We start from the raw sequence: 14,800 nt of genomic DNA, 5'->3' as shown, positions 1-14,800 counted from the left end.
GATTTCATTAATCTTTTTAATTCTCATGTGTGAAAAAAAAAAAAAAAGGCCAGTTTTCAACCTTTCTCCACTCTCCCTGATCGCCCCCCCCCCCCTGAACAGTTGTAACATTGTGTACTTTTTGGTAGCTGCCTGGAAGCTATTGATAACAAGTTGCATGACTCATAATAAAAGTAGTGATTTCCTTCAGCCTTCTGGGTGGGGCTGGGAGTTGGGGGCTGGGAAGCTCTCTGGTTGTGTGAATTATGAATGAGCAGTAAAAAAAAAAAAAAAAAAAAAAAAACTCTTTGTAACATATTACAAGTATTTGCTTGATTCTTCCATAAGTGCAAATAGTTTACTTAACGGATCTATTAATAAAGAATTATTCGCTTTTGCTACAGACGGGACTCTTATCAAACAGATTTATGGGTCTATGAAAGAGGGAGGAAACGTGACAGTATTATTAATTGTATATACCCGGCGTTGCCCGGGAGTATGTCTACTTTATTTTTTTCAGGGGGCATAAGCCCAGAGTTCAACCTAATTATTAAAAAAGAAAAAACCGAAAATGCCATATTTCACAAATCATCTAAATTGATCAAGTGTTTTTTTGGTTTTTTTTTATATACAAAATCATTGTTTTACGATTTGTAGCAGTTTTAATAGTACGTTACAAGGCTTAGTCTGATCTCGGTAGTTTGAATTGAGTTATGGCGAATCAAGACAACATGAAATTTGATTTTCTAATTTAAAAAAAAGTATTTAATTATTTATTTGTGGACTATTATCCTCATCCTCTAGTTGTTTCGCAATGTTTTGGTTAACTATACCTCTGGCCTTCGTCAGGTGGTAAACCGCGACGGGATAAGAATGCTGAGACTCTTAACTTTAACCTCAGTAATTACTGCCTTCTGTAGTTGTCGTCTCACTACATTTTGTCCAACTTAGCCTCTGACCGGCTTTGGCTTAGAATTGAAACCACTATCTTTAGACAATGCTCACCTGGAACCGTAGAGATTCACTGTCTCTATCCACTGCACTACGGGCCCCAAAGAGCGATCAAGGTTGGATTTTTGTTCTTATAAATCCAAATTTTTTCCTTATTTGGTCTTCCATCATTGGTTTTGTACTGAATGGTATATTATTTTTATTATTGGAATCCTTTTGAGATGAATAATTTTATTTGCGGACTATTATCCTCCTTTTCTAGTTGTTGCACAACATTTCGGCCAATTCCTCTGTTAAGGTCACTGGAAAAATTCTTGAATCGTTCTACTGCTCCAGAAAGTATCTTTGTCTAATTCGATCCTCTATTTGTATAAGAATCAAATATGTCATAAGATGGAGTACTGTTGCCACATCTGGGAGGTGCCACTCAAGGCATTCTTTCCTGCTTTGATGAGTACAAAACCGATTTCGAAATCTAGTTGGAGGGAGGGGGTGTCCCATTCTCTTCTCTACAGCCACTTTCTAACAGAAGAGATGTTACTAGTCTTTCTCTGCTCTATCGTTATTTTCATGGTAGGTTTTCGACTGAGCTCTGATCTATCGTTACCACCCCCCTTGTCTAGATACAACCACTGTCGATAATTTCCCTTTCTCCTCAACTGTGTATCTAAAATGAGCCGGGTTTTCATGAGTAAAGTTTATTTCTTAGAATCTGTGAAATACAATTCCGTGGGGCTGCTTCCCATCTGACTACAACATAGTTGTTTTCAAGTCCAATATAAATTGTTTAGTCGTCCTCTTAAATAATAAAATTCTGTTGAATTTCAATTATCATTACCAATCATAATTTTGTTTCACTTTCCATTTGACAAACTTAACCCTTATGTTCGAGTCGTTTTTGTGCCTTGATAAGTAGTGCCTCTTTAGTAGTAAAAAAAAATCTTCCTCTTTCTTCTATTTTTCCCTTTCTCTCACTTCCCCATCTCTATCAACCTCCTCTCTATGAATTGTGATATCTTCTTCTCTCTCTCTCTCTCTCTCTCTCTCTCTTTACTGAGATTACTGTATATTTTATTCCTTTGTTCGGTTTCGAACCTCCATCTTAAATTTGTGCTGATTGAAGAGACGTGTTATTAATAAAGACTTTTCATCTCGGAAACGATCGTACATCTAAACTGCTGATGCTGAATTTGTGAAACGGATGTAAAATGAATATATCATAAATTTGTTTATTTCCAAACTAATGTATCTTCTATATAAATAAAACAGTAATTATTAGTTTTACACATGTGCAAAGTCAATTTAAATTCATAGCTAGAAGTCGTTAGAGGAAAAGTGGCTGGAGCGCTAAATGTATTAAGCTGATAGCACCCAAATCATTTTTTTTTTTTTTTTAACTTTTGAAATCGGTACTATATATATATATATATATATATATATAATATATATATATATATATATAGTAATTTATTAAATATATATGGCGATTAAGCTACACTGAATATTCCGTGTTTCATCCACTCTAGGACTCTTCAGGCTTATGCACGAATTCTGTGGTTGTTTGTCGTTTTTATATGCGCATCTTCTATTGAGATTTTAGTTAGTCAATCAGCTTTCTAGTATCCATATCTTAATCGCCATATATATTTTATAAATTACTAACTAGCTCTACCTACGTATTGAGCACTTTTGAAGTAAATACTTAAAGTTTACGCATAAATCTATACTTTCGTATATTAATTTTATGAGTAAATTAAGTAGTTATATATGTATATATATATATATATATATATATATAACATTATTACAGAGCCAATTCTCTCTTGCATATATATATATATATATATATATATATATATGAGAGAATTGGCTCTGTAATAATGAATACGAAATATGAATTAAAATATATTGAAGCATAATTTAGAACCAGCAAGTCATGGCGCCTCCACTGCCCTGCTAGTATATCTATATATCCCTATATCTCAATATCCTTCTCAGTATCTCTTTCTTACCTTTTCTCTCTCTCTATCTCTCCTATCTCCTTATATTCTTTTATCGTAAAGCTGTGTCACGGCGTTATCCCACCGTCTATTTGACAAACTCATTAATCCGTCTCAGCCATCCTAAAGTGGCTCTTCGGCCTTGATAAGTGGTGACTGTTTAGTTATAAAAAAAAAAAAAAAAAAAAGAAACAGTTTCTCTCTTATTTCTAAACAGTAGGTACGTTCAACTGTTCCCAAATAATTTTTCAGGTTATTACTATTTAGCTGTTTTCTTTTTTCAATATGCTAATGTATTATTTTTTCAATATGTTAATGCATTATTTTTATTTATTTTTTTTAAATTGTTTAATTTTTTTTATTATTTTCTTTCTTTTCAGATCTACTTTAGCAATTGTCTGTGGACACGATTCTTATCAATCTGACCAAGGTAAGTTTTCGCTGTTTACCTTATTTCTCAAATTACCTACAAAGTGGAATTGGTATAACAGCTACTGGCGGCACATATTGTGGGCTTGGCATGCAAGTTCTGTCTAATATGCTAAACTACTTTCTCTAATAACTTTGGGACATATATTTCGCCCCCCCCCTCTCCTCTCCGAGATATGGGTGAAATAGTTGTGTATATTAGACTCTCAAGGTTTTGGCAGAAAACAAAATATAGCTGGTTAGCTTAGCTTGGCATTTTTACAAAATCAGCTAGGAGAAAGAAAAATAAAGAGCTTTTAAGTGACGAATGCAGGAGGGAGTATTTAATTACTGAAGTTTAAAACTATACAGGTTGGTAGAAAATCAAATTTTAATGCAAGATGTTTTTTTCTTGACTGTTAACTATACTGTGTGATTCCCATACTTTCATTATGTTTCTCTCAATGTTATCTACTTTTCATATTTTACCATATTTTAGACAATCATTTCCATTTATTGTTATCTACATTTTAGACATTTTAAAGAACACACCTATAGTAACCTGTTTATTCTTGGTATTGTTTGATGAAATTAATTTTAGGATGTAATTAAAGCGAGAGAGAGAGCTGAAATCAGTTGTCCTCTACAAGGATTGAACTTGCAGCATTCAGATTGGGACTTTCATATGTATCTCTTCCTGTCCCCCTCCACTCACCATTTCTCATATTCGCAGTTCATTGATAGACGGACAGCCGTAAGACCTACACACACACACACACACACACCTCGCCATAGTAGTTATTCATGTGTTAGTCACTGAGTGTCATTAGTAAAGAGTTCTTTTTTTATTTATTAATGAGTTATCATTGAACAAGGCCGAAAGCCATTGGAGGATGAAGATGTTAGTTGAATCCTGAAGAATATTGAGATTAAAAATGCTGAATAGAATGAACACAATGTGTATTCTTAGGAGGACCGTATATGGCAGGTGTTTGTTAGCATAGAATTTGAAGATGCAAAGAAGCAGTCTTGTGGTAATAAGTTCCATAGATAGGAAGTATACTCGTTTACAATTATACTTAAACTTTTACGGGGGGGGGGGTACCTATAGGAGAAATATTGAGATGACTGATAATGAAACCTGATATTTACCAACCAGTTTAGCATAAAAATGTCATTTGTAATCATGGCAGACTGGCAATTTTGTTTCCTGATTTCCAAATTCATTTCATTGTCATGTGACTATTTTTCATAAATAATAAATTGACACTTAGATTTACGTTTAATGTCAATATCTTGTTTCTCTTTATGAAGGCACATAATCCTTAAAAGTTATGACAAAACTAATGCTTCAAATTTAACTATGCTTCTAATATAGTATTTTTTTTATTGGGGGCGGGGCTTATGGTTGAAATATAATTAGTATTCTTAATTTTATTCAATCTAGCATCCCAAGAGCTATTGATCCTGTGCTGTTCAAATGTTTTGTAGTCTATATAGTTCCCAATTTGTTTTCGAGAGACAATGGATGCCTATAGGGAATTGTGAAGGTGCTTGCATGCGGAATCTAAAGTGAAACACAAGATAAAACAATTTTCAACTGCATCTTTCCTGAGCCAGCATTTCTTGAGTCTTTTGGCAAGAAGTTTTGAACAGGTGGAAACAATATTGGAATGTGCCGAAAAAGTGTTATATTTTATTTATTTTTTTTCTCATGTTGAGAGTCTAGTGTATTTAATCCATAGCTGAAGTGAGGATTTATGAAGTCATACATTTTCCTAGACTATTCGTGAAAGTTTTGCAGTAGCCTCAACAGAATTCCAACCTGGCATAAAAATTATGCGTGTGTGTGTGTGTGTGTGTGTTATTGAATTAATTTTTTCCAATTAAAAATAAGTGTGATGCAATCAATTTCCACATGAATTGCAAATCACAAAGAAAATGGGTTGAGAAACACTTAATGTTACTAGAAGCTCTGCACCCCCCCCCCCTAATAATCTCAGGGACTCCCTATACAATAAATTTGGTCACCGCCCACCTGAAGTCTCATGACGCCCCTTCCCCTGGTGGGCGGTATGGACTCCATTGGGAAACCCTAGGGTAGACACCTGTTATTTTAACTAACAAAGAATGACTAAAGACAACCTACTCTTCCACACTTTTTAATGGCCTTGTGCCTAATTTGCTGAAGATGTAATATTATACTTTTGGTAAATAAATACTTTAAAGTATAATATGTTCTCCACAATCTCAGTGTCATTTGACACCGGTAGTTTTCATATGATTATCTCCCTTTGAGAAACTTCAAAATACACACATACAAACGCAGAATGTGCTGCTTATAAGCATGGAGACTTTGGACTAAACCAAGACATTTTTGTCTGAACAATTTTATATATTTGTGCAGAAAAGTGATAAAAGAGAAGAAAAAAAAATCATTTTGGGTTGACAGTAACATATTCCAGAAAGAAACTAAGTTCTTATCTTTTATTTATCCCTGTGGGCTTTCCTTAAAGGAAACAAACAAGCCAAAAATGGTATAGAAAACTGATACTGCAAAGACAATAACGATATTGTGTCCTGACAAGAATTTATTTATGAAATGAAGACTTTCATAAAAAAGAATAAAAAATTCTTTTTCTTAGTGTGATTTTTAAACATGTAATCACACGACAGTTTCTCCGCTTTTTTTTAAACATTTGCAATATTATTGAATCCTGTACTGCTCGAATAGTAGATAGCAGATAAAACAGTACTGCATCGTATGGTCCTCCTCTCCACATTCATCTTGGCATTATTAAGTTGGTGCAAAAATATGGCGCGATGTTTTTTGACGTTCAACTTCATGTCAAAAACACATTATTTTTGCACCAACTTAATATCATATCAGGTTTATATATTATTTAATATATTTGGAATTCATTATTGAGATGAGTATTATTTATTAATTTATTTATTGCGGACTATTATCCTCATCTTTTTTTACTTGTTGTTTCGCAGCGTTTTGGCCAACTATTCCTCTGTCCTTTGTCACGTGGTAACCGCGACAGGATAGGAACTCCAAATCTCCTAACTGCATTCTCAACAATTACTGCCATCCATAGTTGTCGTCTCACCATGTTTTTGGCCAAGTAAGCCTCTGGCCGGCTTTGGGTAGGATTGAAACCGCTATCGTCAGACAATTCTCACCTGGAACCATAGAGATTCAACGTCTGTATCCACTGCGCTACAGGTATATCAGGTTGTCTGAAAATACCAACTCCCTGACTTGAAATGCACCAAACATTGATGCTATTATTTTTTCTTTCCCCTTGCAAAACTCAATCATGTTCTACAAAGCCAAAAATAAGAATAAGGATTTTAAATCAACTAAACCAAACGCCATGAATACATAATGAAATATGTAAAGAAATCGAAGTACGAAAACGTGTTAACAAAAAGATCAGATTCTGCATTAAACGGCTCGAAAAAGGTAAAAAAAAAAAAATAACTATATAAGAAATTCAAAGCATAAAAGCGTTTACCAAAGTTGCCAGATTCAGCATTTAATAACCTGAAACGGGTTGATATGCCATAAAATTAAACCAAACTAAAACTAAACCTCTCAGCATATGCAGATATTTAAGGCAGTTTTGTAACCCAATCTGACCACCACAGCTTTTGATTGCCCTGCCCATTGTCCATCCATCCATAGCCCTTGAGCCACTTGAGCCAACTTTTTGTAGACGCTTTTGTAGCGAGGAGTTCTTTTTACAGGGTGAGGGTGCTGGCCCCACGCCTAACCTTCCCAGAAGGTACATACAGCTCCTAGCCTTCCCAAATGGTCACCCATCTGGTAATGATTAGGCTCAACATTGCTTAACTTTGATGATCTGGCGAGAACCGGTGCGCCAACGTGATTGTGCCGTACCTATCCATTGTCACAGGTGGTTAAATATCCTCTACCGTGTCTGTGGTGGTGCTTCCGAGTCAAGAGGGAAAGAGGGCTTCAGCAAAAAGGTTGGGGGGGGGGATCTCTATTTCTCTGGTCTCTTCCTGAGATGTTGTTTAGGGCTGGACATAACTGAGGAAGCTCAAGTCATTAGTTCATGAATATGAAAGAGAAAACATTCATCATTGGTAGTTTTTACTGTATTGGCAGAGAAGGGAATATAATCATTATCTATAAAAGTGAGTGTGTGTGTGTGTGTGTGAGAGAACACTTCTCAACCTATATACTCAACAGATTTTTGAAATTTGGTATATAGGATATTCAGACATGTGGAAAACTTTTTAAATGGTTTTAATCCTGAAAAAAAAGTGCTTCTAAGGGGTCAAAATTGAAAAATTGGTATGTATGGTTTGTTGGATTTTTATCTGTTTGCTAACTGTTTCACGGATGCGCATGCATGAATGGTTCACATGACGGATTCATTATGTTAAAGATAAATAAGTTTGAAAACCCTTTTTAAAGATCATGTCAAGCTGGACTGATGGTTTTCGTACTTGACTCACTGTCTTTAGGTTTTAGTGTCAATCTCAGCTTGAGTATTTTTTTTTTTTTTTTTTTTACTTACAAGAAGTGAACTGATTAGAAAAAACATGATACATACATGCACATTTTTTTTTTCTTTTTTAAGGAATTTAATGTTACGTTTAATACCTATGGTATTTCTGTTTATAATAAATACAAATTCTGCATTAAATGAAATATAATATTTATGCGTGTTTTATGACCGGGCAACATTGGGCGACCTGCTAGTATATCAAATGCATTTGACTGGACACTTAGTAAGAATGAGAGATGATAGGATACCGAAACAATTGTTTTATGATGAGATTTCCATAAGAAAGAGACCGCAGGATAACCCTTCAAAACGGTTTAAGTATGTATTGAGGGCTGACCTCAAGTTGTTGGAGATTATCACAAACAAATGAGAAGTTCAAATAGCAGATTGAATTTAATAGAGAAAATAATCACAAAAGGATGCAGAAAATTTGAGGAAAAGTTTTTTAAGCATGCAGTATTGAAGCATGTCTTTAGAAAGCAGGATGAATCCGGCATTCCTACTGAATTACACCAAGAACTGAAATGCACAGTCTGTGGCAGGTATCCTCTTTCTAAAGCCAGTTTAATAAACCATATGAGATCATGCAATGTCAGGCATGATAAACAATTTGTATGAGGTTGTACTGATTCCCAGACCACACAAGTATTGCATTAATATCTCTGGTTTCATCTCTAATTTAGAAAACTTTTTGACAAGATTCTCAAAGGTGCATAATGAAGTCACACCACAAATTACACCAAATACTGGCAAGTCCCCCCCCCTCTTTCTGTCAACTTTCAAAGTTTTAAAACTAAAAAATTATTTAAAAAAAAAAAAAAAAAAAATGTTCTAACATGTGAATTACATTTATTACAATTGAGCGATTTACAAACACTGTTGATAATTCTAAAAATGGATGAGTCGACTTTTTTTCTTCATAGTCACCAAATATATTTTTTTGAAAATTTTGAGTTGAAAAATAATTTTACAAATAGAAATATTGTGGATATTTTTATCTTTGTATTTTGCTGTTTTTAGTATGATTTTTTTCATGAAGACTTTTGTTCCTCTGCAATATGTAATATTTTACCTATAAAGTGGAGTTTTTTTCTCGCTCTGACATTGATATTAAAAGCCTACTTTTTCTATTTAAAAATTATTGAAATGAACTTAATATACTCAGTCATGGAAATGCGTACATGAAGGTTAACTAATTTTAATATTCCTTTAAAAAACGAGTATTCATTAATTACTTATTCATTTTTTTTAATGTTTTCTTATTGGTTTCATTTCACTATTACATTGAATTCTATTTATGCATAGTTTCTACATTCTGCATAATTGTATAAAACTTTCTAGCACATGGAAATATGTATGTGTATATATATATATATATATATATATAGAGAGAGAGAGAGACACGTCTGATTGACACGACAGAATTATTCCTTTTTCCGATCTTTCTGGTTATCTTTTCAATTTGTTGAGCGGTCTTTTTAATTTCAGCAAGCGTATTATATATAATGGCGCCCAAAAGTTGTTGTTCGGTCATATTTTTCTCAAGTGCTTTCTATTGGTGCATATATAATATGCCTGCCGAAATTGAAAAGACCACTCTGCAAATGGAAAAGGAATAACTCTGTAGTGTTCAATCAGACGTGTCTAAATAAAGACTTGCTGCCAAAATATACAAGTGTAAAGTAACCTTGTCGATTTCTGTGCGCGAAAAGCTTCTACCAAACTTCTCTCTGAATAATTGGTCTGCAGAGTTAAAATTTAACCTATAGAATATTTGGACCTGTAGCATACTTTCGAGTTGGTCTTAAGCCATCAAAAATTGCTGCTATGAGGTCAAAATTGAAAACAAAACAGTGTACCTTGGCAGGTAAGTCAAATAAAATATTACTCCTGCTGTCGGTAACTCAGATGGTAATGATGCTAGAGAGATAAATGATGACTAAGACTAAATGTTCTGGTTTCGATTCTAGCAGATGGTACCCAAGTCGCTTTTTTTTAAATAACTTTTGAAATCATTATTATATATCGGATATTCATCAATAGAGAATGAACTCTATAATAATAAGAAATCTGCATGAATTAAAATATGTTTATACATATTTTATAACCAGGCAACATATATATAATTATTATTCCAGGTTAAAGGTATCAAAAAATAAAAAACAAAAAGAATAACAATGAATTTAATGAGGTTGTTGTTAATAAAAAGAGCAAGATATATTTTTACTTAATTTTAGGTAAACAAATTACATGGTTACGACAATAACAAAATTACCGTTTCGGTCAAATAATGGCCTTCATCGGGTAACCTAAACTTGAGATTGCATAGATTTTTAAAAGTATGTTTCTATAAAATCAGAACTTTAGATGACCCGATGAAGGTCATTATCTAACTGAAACAGCAGCTTTGTTATTGTCATAACCATGTAATTTGTTTACTTAAAATTAAATAATATATATATGGTTCAGATTAATTCATTAATATATAAATATTAATATATATATTAAATTGAAGTTTACCTCTGATTATATCAGGTAAACATTTCTTTTTAGCTGTATTGATAGTGTATGCATATATATATATATATATATATATATATATATATATATATTCGTTTTTTATAAAAAATTTATTTTTGGATTTTTTTTTGGGGGGGGGAATTAAATGTTTTTTCAATTGTATTTAACTCTTTGTGTATACCAATCCTTTTTGCTTAGAAGATCAATGTTTGTTGTATACAGCAGAGTATATATAAAAGTATAGCAGTATAGCTACATTCTATGATCCAAATATTTATTTTTCTCACCAAACAGCGCTTTCAGCAGACTAAAAATTTTGGTACACTTTTACAGATCTGTTTTGTTATGCAGAAAGAATCGATATTATTATGTCAGTATTGAATCTTCTAGTGCATTCTGGCGAGTATAGGCATAATTCAATATTGACATAATATTGATTGTTTCTGCATAACAAAACAGATCTTAAGTAGTGCACTGAAATTTTAATATGCTGAAAAAGCTGTCTGGTGAGAAAAATATTTTTTTTTTACATGGTGGGTCACCACTTATCAAGGCCCAGAGGTAACTCGAGGATAAGGGTTAATAGGTATACATTAGTCATTGTGATTTTAGCGTAGTAAACATTAGTGGGAATTTTGTAACTTGGATTACTTAGGGGGAACGGTTCAATAAGAAATTGTTCACGTTGGACTTGAAGACAATCAGATTGTAGTCAGCTGGAAAGCAGGCAAACAGAATCGAGTTCCACAGGCGAGCAGTTCTAAGAAAGAAGCCCTGTTCATGGAATCTACGTTTAAGTGTAGGCACAGATAAAGAGTGTGGGTAATTGTTGATAGTGATTCTGGCAAGACAAGTGTTTTTCATGAAAGTCTGGCGAGGGGGGACCAAAGTTCAGATGAGCACCTGCCATGAAAATAACGATAAAGCAGGGACAGGCTCGTTACGTCTCTTCTGTTGGAAAGGGGTTGCAGAGAAGAGAAAAGGGCATCCCCCACTAAGCTACGAAGTCTATTTTGAACTCTGTCAAGACAGCATAAGCTGCTTCTAGTAGCTCCTGCCCAGATGTGGCAACAGTACTCTATCGTTGGCCGAACCTGGCTTTTATATAAGTAGAGAATTGCATCAGAAGTGAGATATCTACTGGGGCGGTAGAAGGATCTTGCCATCTTACCAGTGACTTTGGCAATTGATTTGATATACGTGTTCTATTTCAGATCGGGAGTAAAGATCAAGCCCAGAAGCTGGTCAAAACATGAAGCCTCCCCAAGACAAGAGCCATTCATTTTGATTGATGGCAGCTGGGCAACAGAGCATTGATGATGTAAAGATAGAAGCTTGGTTTTAGATGCATTAAAAGTAACCAGCCACTTCTTTCCCCATTGTACCACATGCTCAAGATCAGAGGAGAGAGAGTCAGAAAGAACTTGGTCATTTACGGTCTTTGAAGTGTTTCCATAGATGGTAGTGTCGTCAGCATAAGTGTCTATGAATGATGTAAGGATGTGGTCTGGAAGATCATTGATGTAGATCAGGAAGAGAGTTGGACCCAGGATGGACCCCTGAGGGACTCCACCATTAATACTGAGAGTCTCTGATTTCTGCCCATCAACCACTACTCTTAAGAACCGATCAGAGAGAAATGATTTAATAGTTGAGAAGACATTTCCAGCTATCAAAGTGTAGTATCTGTTCCGGCATTCTATCATTATCCAGCTCCCCTACTCCCCGGGGAGTTGGTCCCCATTTCCCCTTCATTCCTCACATTAAAAATCGGCCTTGTGCCTAATTTGCTAGGTGGGGGAAGCAAATAAATACCCTAGATAGCAGATCTTGTATGCAAAAAGTTGAATGTCCTTCCAGATAGTTTTATAAAGCTTGTAAAAATTTTGAATAAAACCTTGCAAATATAACGTAAATCAATATTTGAAAAGAGTTTCGTAAAATCGGCCCTTCAAACAACCTAACACTAGAGAATCGGTAGTATGATTCTGTTGTTTCTTCAAGCAAAAAAAAAAAAAAAAAAAAACGCTAGCGCATATTGTAAGTTTGTCTCCTGACAAATGATTATATTTTTAAATTTCTATTTCCACTAGTCTTGTTTTTAATTTCCTTCGGGCTTAAATAAATGAGATCGTTGCTTGGAGTACAATGTCATTAATTTTACACAGCTCAGCATTCTGCACATGGGAAATATTCAGCAGCAATGAGAATGGTAAGTAGATTTACTCAAAACTCTAAGGACTGAAATCGTAATTAATAGAAAAATTCAGTTTAGGGTTGAATCAGTTGTTGACTTGAAAGAGACACATCCTCATCATGTAGACGCCATTGTTCCGATTTTGTTTCAGCTGAATTTTGCGCTAGTGGAGATTCTTTATGAATGTCCCAGGTTAAAGAGACCTAGCTTTATGTACTGACGTACGCATGATTAATAGGGAATGCTCTAAACTTGTATTTGTCTGTTCAAAAATTGGTTTTGATTGGAACAAAAAATGTTGGGGGTGGGTGGGAGGGCATACTTTGTGTGTGTATATATATGTGTGTGTGTGTGTCTGAAAATATTAACCGATAAACTATTAAACTACTGGTCACATAACACTGAAATTAACAAGAAATAGTAATCATACACCAAAGATGGTTTATAACCAGTAAAATCTTTGTTTGGATGGATAGATGGATGAATAACCTGTACAGAAATGTTGACAAGTTGAAATGCAAAATATTCATTTCAACTTTCTGACATATTTTTTTTATTACTTTTGCGCATGTGCAAATGCATTCACAGCTTGAAGTGGCTTAATTTTAAATCTTATCTATCTGTTGATAGCTCAAACGGTAGGGAATGCAGCTAGAGTGCTAAATGTTTTGATTTTGATTCTAGCTGATGGCACCAAAATTTTTTTTTTTTTTAACTTTTGAAATCAATATTATATATATAATAGAGAATTGTCCCTGTAATAGCAAATACATAATCTGCAATCGTATTTTACGACCAAGCAAGGCTAGTCTTTATTTAAAAAAAAAATTTTTTTTAAGTAAATGCACAACCAAGCAATTCCGGATAGATACAGCTAGTTATTACTGGCCAATTGTCAATTTGTTAGCATTTAAAGTCTTAAAATATTTATCGGTTTTTAAACTGGGAATTGATAAGTGAAAGGGAAAACACAGTCGATTTATGATTTAAAGACAAACATGATTTTTTAGCATGGCCTGTTTTATAAAAAAACAAAAAAAAAAAAAAACGTTACATTCTTTTTTTATAAATGCAAAAATAAAAAAAATCACAGTTTAAGACATAGAAAAAAAAAAAACATAAATGTAAGTACATTTGAATCAGCTTGGTACGACCTTTTTAACTGTTATTGGCATTGATTTCTCCAGTTCTTTCTAGAATCAGGTACTCATAAGAGGGATCATGTGAAGTTTGCTAACACGCATAATGAAAGTGATGCCAAAGAACCGAAAGGATTCAAACTTAGCACTCCAAGTCTTCACAACGCCACATCGGTATCCACTTTATTATTATTGTAATTGCACCAGGAAGGATAGTAAAATCCAAGCCATGGTTGGAATAAAAACGTAAATTTGTATGAATCAGCATTATTCAACTTTGGACTGTTGTTAGCATTGGTTTCCATTACGTCTGATGATATATTGTTATCGGTTTAATATGGTACTTAGAAATGAGTAGAAGGTGAAGTATACTCTTTAATAGATTTGTTTAACAACTTACAGATTATATAGTAAGGTAGAAGCCACTGGATGCATGGTGATTAAAGTCTATGTTGCGAGACACATTTATTTTCTTTTTTAACTATTATGGCAGATGTGCTCTTCTCCCATGGCAATAATTATGCCTTCTGCAATCTAAGGGAAATAACTCTATTATGTGTTTAGACAACAAAGATGTAAGAAAAGTTAGTAAGGTTTTCTGGATGATTTGGTGAAGGAATGCAGTTATCCTCGTGAATTCCTATTCGGTTGTGTCTGTGATTGAAAAAAAAAAAAAAAAAAAAAAAAAAAAAAAAAAAACGTGACATCTAAGACAACGAAGTGAGCTGCGTATAGTTATGCAAATGATTTTTTTCTGCTGATCAATCAATGATACTTTGGGCTCAGAATAAGTAGATGTATTTCGTGTATTCAGTTAGTAAGTTCACCGAGTTACCTGCCACTCTGGTCTCATCAGTTTCTGTTGTAACCTTGCTCCACTCACCCCTATTGCAATATCTGGTGGTGTTTGTTGGAGACTTGTAGCCTCTTATTCTGGCAAAGTTTAAATCGGTTAAAGGCCGGTCAAATTTTGACTTTGTGTAGATTTTGTTGTTTGCCTTATAATGGTTGGTACAATCAATACCTTGATCCAGTTTTATTCAATGAGACTTGTGTGAT

General features: G+C 33.9%; 1 protein-coding gene across 50 annotated transcripts in view; it reads left to right on the top strand.

Moving 5' to 3' along the window:
• Positions 1 to 14,800, top strand: part of LOC145252565 (rho GTPase-activating protein 190-like) — a 793,870-nt gene that overhangs the window by 387,375 nt on the left and 391,695 nt on the right. For all 50 annotated transcript variants that reach the window (XM_080112152.1, XM_080112143.1, XM_080112148.1 and 47 more), the window contains exon 4: positions 3,311 to 3,360. The gene's annotated coding sequence lies outside the window, so the exon portion shown is untranslated. The remainder of the gene's footprint in view (positions 1 to 3,310; positions 3,361 to 14,800) is intronic.

This window comes from Euprymna scolopes, chromosome 29, assembly GCF_053919585.1.
Source record: "Euprymna scolopes isolate OS-2025 chromosome 29, ASM5391958v1, whole genome shotgun sequence".
NCBI classification, from domain to species: Eukaryota; Metazoa; Mollusca; class Cephalopoda; order Sepiida; family Sepiolidae; genus Euprymna; species Euprymna scolopes.
Note: the sequence above shows the minus strand (reverse complement) of the source record. Positions and strands in the feature narration are given on the sequence as shown.